General features: G+C 40.0%; 1 pseudogene; it reads left to right on the top strand.

Annotated features, from left to right (window-relative positions):
- Positions 1 to 202: 202 nt before the first annotated feature.
- LOC120584492 (uncharacterized) lies at positions 203 to 321 on the top strand (annotated as a pseudogene).
- The last annotated feature ends 5,637 nt before the right edge of the window (positions 322 to 5,958 follow it).

Genomic DNA, 5,958 nt, shown 5'->3' with positions numbered 1-5,958 from the left:
TGTTTCTCATCAACTAAGAGGGAATGTAGGCTTTCAGTTTCATAAACATTACAGAATCCTAACTTTATGTACTAGTTGAAGTTGAAGAGATGGAGACAGTAAAGAGGACACTGAAATTATATGAGCAGTCTGCTCCTGAGATGAAACTAATTAAAATCTTTATAAGCAATTCTGTTTGACTCTAGAGTAATGTTAACTCTAAGTCTACAGCCATGCTACCCTGAACAAGCCCAATCCTGTCTGATCTCAGAAGCTAAGCAGAGTCAGGCTTGGTTAGTACTTGAATGAGAGATCACCTAGGAGGACCAGGTGCTGTAGGCATAAAAAATAAAAATAAAAAATAAGGGATTGTAAGCAGACAAGTTCCTTGCAATCCGTGAGGTCAACCAAGGGTTGCCTCGCTAAAAAAAAAAAAAAGTTAACTTTAGGTCAAAAATTAAGAGTGCAATGTAACTTTTTGTTATTACGTAATTATATAAAAATAAGTAAATATGATTTAAATATCACAAAAGCCACTCTAGTCAGATTTACCAAGAGGTTCTTTATCAATACACTATTAATTAATATCATAAGTGGTTTTTGGAAATCGCTACTTTCTACATACAAAAAACATTTGTATATTTTATTTTTTAACAATATCTCTAATGAACTTACTAGGTCCGAGAAGAAAAAGAGAAACAAGTGATTCACAAAACAAGGACAAATATAAGGCAACTCTAAAGTGTCCAGAAATACCATGGACATATAACAAGGTATCCTATTTTTATGGTCTAATATAATTTTTCAGGGTAGAAGTCTATAGAGAACTTAACCAATTTGTGTCATTAATAACTGATGCAAATTACTTTTCCCAATGTTAATAAGAAAGAATACAAGACAGATGTCATAAACAGCTATAGATTTCCCATGCGAGGAAAGATAAGTACGGAAGAAAATCGGGTACCAGCAATAAAGGCGAACAAGCACTACTATGGGGCTTTTTTTGCATGAGCACATCCACCAGCTTTCATAAAGAGTGCATTGCACTTGCTACAGTGCTGCATGAGGCCCAAGCAGAAAGCATCTGAACTATGGAGGAGATACCCCTGGAAACCTAACTCTATGTGCCCTGAGCCTGACACTCCCCTTTCCATGCAGTGGTTCAGAGGCCACAGCCAGGTTGCCCAGCATCACATTCCTCCCACACCACTGACCTGTGGGTGGCCTGGGGCAAGTTGCTCATCCTCTCTAAGCTTTGGTTTTGTCCTCTGTAAAATGGATGTAATAAAAGTACCTATCTTCTAGTGTTGTCCTGAGGATTGAATGAGATAGTATATGTCTAGAAGAGTGGCTGGCACTTAATGACTGCTCACTTAAAAAGTTTTTGTGTTGATTATGGTCTGCAACAATTGCCTATGCTGCAAAATAAAATTCGACTTTGTCATTTCTCACAAGCTGCTGAGTTTTAGAAAGAGTAGAATGCATTTAAAGCTGATAAATATCAGCTTGGAGAAAGGAATAGGAAATGAAGTGGCAGAAAATCAAAGCGTGATTAGGATTTTAAAGTCACAAGGTTGGTCGGGAGTAGTGTAGGAGGCATGTACAAAGAGCATGCAAGCCTGGACTCGGGTGCCATCTCTACTGTGGGCAGCAAGGCGGCCAACCCGTCTCTGAGAATGGGCCTCTGAGTACCCATCATACTTTTAAGTCATCCTGTGATCTGGCGCTGGATGTGGGGAGAAGCCCCATAGGAAGAGTTCATCTGCGCCAGGACACAGGAGACAGGAAGCACCGTGGCTGGGGCAGAACACTAATCCCAGGTGGACAGCGGTTACTGTTACCACCGGAAATTCAATAGGTTCCTTGCTATGAGTGGTCTCACAATTCAATTCAAAAAAAGAGGACCAGGAAGTAAGCAGAACTCAAATGATTCACCCCAAATCTGCCTTTCTCTGTATATCTCCTTCCTTGTTTTGGATAAACGCCAGCTCTCTATTTTACAAAGCCATAAATCTTTGGCTTTATGGGGTTAAATTCTTGCCAACTCCCTCATTAGGTCTCAACATAGTACTAAGAAGGCAACACTGAGTTATCCCACTCAGCAGGTTTAAGCTATGGACAGGAGAAGGTGCTAGAAGCTGTTGGCTGCCACAAAAGAGATCGGAATTCAAAGAGAAACACCTCTGCCCAAGCAGTGCTCAGGCGAGGGGGAAACACCACTACTGGAAGGTGTGGCAACAGGATTTGCTGAGGGGGCAACCACACTGCAACCAGTGCCAGGGAACCCGCTGGCATTGAGCAGAACTGGGGCCATTGCGGGGGAAGCTCCCAGCAGCCTCACCACCTAGAGGGGATGTGGGTATCAACATCGGACATGTGGAGATCCCACCAGACAACACCGTCTCTCAGTGGACACTGGGTCTTCATATGAAAGGTTCCTGATTTCTCAATGTAATTCTCACTGAGAAGAGAGAATAATCATTTCTTCCTTACTAACAAACTGGTGAAAATCTTGGGGTAGGGAATTAATTCAACCGTGGAAACATAAAATAATAATCTGACCCTAATTCCCAAGTGAGACTGTGGACTGAGAACAGAGGATTACAGTAAGAAAGAAAAAACCAAACAAATAAACAAATACCGTGGTTGCAGAAGATAGCTATCCATCTGTCTAAGCTTGAGTGTTGCTTAATGGCACTTAGAGAAATCTTTCCTCATCATTGAGGAGGCATTTGCAAAGAGTTCCATGAGCTTTAGGAATAAAACAAGCTAAGAAAAATATTGAGTGTCAGGTGTATATTTACTGGGCCAGACATAAATAATAGAGCAAGGGCATATTGATTATTCTCAAAACCTGACATAAATACAATTAGCTGTGCTCACCTCTGACTGTTGTTTATGTTTCAGCCAGACATGTTTTAGCAGAGTGTCTGATAGTGAAATGCTATTAAGTTGGAGAAAAGGCAGTGGGCTTTTCCTAGCAGTAAGAAATAATGAAGATGACAAAATTTCCCGTTTCAACACTTCCATGTCATGTTTTGTTTTGTTTGTTTGTTTTTGTTTTATAATCAATGTTTGATTCAAATAAAGTAATCTTTCTCCTCTGCTGTGCACAGATGAGTCAGCAAGTGCTCTTTAAGTACACGCAGTACACACTCCTTTCCTAGCTGGGAAAGTACTCACACCTGGAAAGGGCAAGGAAGGATGGTCCCAAAGCGAAGACCTCTTTTATTACACAAAAGAATACTAAGACTTTGGATCACACAGATAAGATGGTTTGTACTGTAGCAGTTACGTGCATATTCCAACTTTTATTTTAAAAGCCAAGTTCTTAGAGCAATCTAAATGTATCTTTTCAGCAGAGTTCTGCCAAAGGGGTACAGAAATGTAAGCAGAGAATTTATTCCACCTGAATTCATTGAAATAATTACTACAGAGTCATTCATCTGTATCCTGCTATCATTTTTGTGACAAAGTAAGGTTTGCCAGAATAATTAAGACTGAGACGTCAAAAAAAAAAAAGGTTATTTTTATTAAAATGTGCAGACTGCTTTCCAAGGTACTTTTTATCTCATGCATAGGGATTCTGAAAAATGAATATGAGTTGGGAAAAGTCACAGGATCTAGAAAGAAAGTAAATATCTTGAAATGGTTTGTGTTGTACACAACTCCCACAGAATGAAGGAGGGGTGAGGAGAAAGCAGCACGGTCCTTCCTGCTCCTGGAAGTGGGTCTGTTCCTCAAACTGGAATGGGACCCGCCCCCCACATCCTAAGGTGGCCTGACTCCCTCCTGAAGCAGCCTGTCAGGCTCTTCGGGACACTCCCCCTTTTTGTAAGGGAACACGGTTCTGGAGAATTTCTTCCAATTTTCTTTGCTTCTCTCTCCACATCTTTAAATCTTCTTTTCCTGTTTCTTCATCTTTTCTGCACATAACCAAAAACTTTCAAGTAAAATTAAAAAAAAAAACTTAAGTAAATGAAAGACAGTATGGGAGGGGGTTGGCAAAGAGAACAAAGAAAATTTTTCTTGTAGCTGTAGGATCCTAGGACAAAGGTATATTTAGAGAGTTGATGTCTCATATCCCCTAAAAGGACACCAAGATTTAATGGTCCCCTCATTGCCTAGAGCAGTGGTTTTAATTTTTTTTAATCCTTTGACCCATTTGAATCATTTGTTTAACAAATTTTTATATTTTGTGTCAGGCGTTATTCTAAGATCTGGGGATACAGTCGTACTCAAAATAAAGAGCCCTACTCTCATGGGCTTTATAACTCTGATGAAGGTAGATAGGAGATAAACAAAGAAGCAGGGAAACACAGTTTGGAGATTAGTAATAGAGAGGAAAACAACCAGGTCTTGAGAGGAGGTGGGCTGGGGTTACAGGCGGCAGAGTGACGTCAAAAGCCTCAAGTCCACGAAACCCCTCAGTACAGGGCAAGCCAAAAGGATCGATCACTCTAAAAAATGTCAGGATCAGCCCCACTGAGAAGACGAGGTTTGGGCAGGGCCTGAAAGAGGTGTGGGTGAACAGGTGTGAGTGGGCAGAATGAGTCAAAGGAGCAGAGAAGGCCTTGAAGTGGGAGGAGGTGGGGACAATAGGGAGGCCCTGGGTAGCTGGTGGGGCTAGGAGGAGAGAGGGAGAGCAGAGAGAGTGGGGGAGGGGAGGGGAACTCGGAGGAGGAGGGAAGGAGAAATGCTGGGATGCTGAAGGGTCAGGAGCGTGAGCATAAGGAAGAGGGAGGGCAAAGGAGGCCTTCTCGCAGCATTAAAAGACTTTGGCTTTTACTCTGAGAGGAAGTAGAGGAAGCCATAAAGCAGTTTTGAACATGCAGCTCTGTCGAAGTTAGATTATAAGAGTAAGAATGGAACCTGGGATGTAGTTCGCACGAACAAAATATTTCAAGTAAGCACAGTGAAGCCTATACAGCAAAAAGCAATGTCTTTCTGGCTCATGAGGCCATATCTCTCTCAAAGAACTTCTGAGGCAGAGAAGGTGCTGAGAACATGCTCTGAAAAGGATACCTCTAGATGTGGGAATAATCCATTTCCAGCAAAGTAGAGAAATAAAATAGCAAAGAGTATGCACTCTAGAGCTAGACAGTCCTGGTTTCAGATTCTGATTGCCATTTACTGGCTATGTGACCTTAGGCAATTTATTTAACCTTTCTTGGACTTAGTTTCCCCTTTTGTGAAGTGGACATAATTAACTACTTAATAGAGGATTAAAGAAGTTAGGACTTGTAAAGTGTCTAGCACACAGTAAATGCTATACAATGATTGTTAAATACATTAATTCTTGCATCAAAGAACTATCTTATAAACATAGTTTTACTACCCCATAAGATAACTTTGCCCTCTAAGACCTGCCATTATTAAAATTAAAAAAAAAAAAACCTTCTTGTCTCAATCACTTCTACATCTCATGTGATATTTTCTCCAATTGAATATCAGTGGAGCTTCATTTTGCTATGAATATTAGGCTGTCTTATAAAAAGAATATGTACATTAACTAGCACTGGAATCTTCTCTCCAAGGGAACGACAATGAGAAAGCTATCAGAATTTTTCAGCAGTCTTTAATTCTAGAAAAATATGGAGTAATGCCTCCAAAGTTTTAAGAAAAAATATTTTAACACAGAAATCTAAACCAAATCAAACTGTTAACAAGACTGTAAAGACAAAACAAAGGCAATTTCAGACATGCAAAAAATAAGCATGTTTTACTAGTTTTATTTAAGATATATTTCATCGTAACAAAAATATAGTCTAAGAAAGATCTTGAGGAATTCAAGAAACATGAGTATATAATCGAACATATCAGAATGACACTGAATGTGGGGTTGGAGGTAAAGAAAGTCATTAGTCCAAATTAGTAGCAAATCAGAGATCTGAGAAAATATTTTCAAGGAAAAAATATGGATTTCATTAAACAGAATGACACCACTGTTACCGTTTAGGGGAGAATTGAACTTCGGTG

The sequence above is a fragment of the Pteropus medius genome, unplaced genomic scaffold, assembly GCF_902729225.1.
Source record: "Pteropus medius unplaced genomic scaffold, Ma_sr-lr_union100, whole genome shotgun sequence".
Lineage (NCBI taxonomy): Eukaryota > Metazoa > Chordata > Mammalia > Chiroptera > Pteropodidae > Pteropus > Pteropus medius.
Note: the sequence above shows the minus strand (reverse complement) of the source record. Positions and strands in the feature narration are given on the sequence as shown.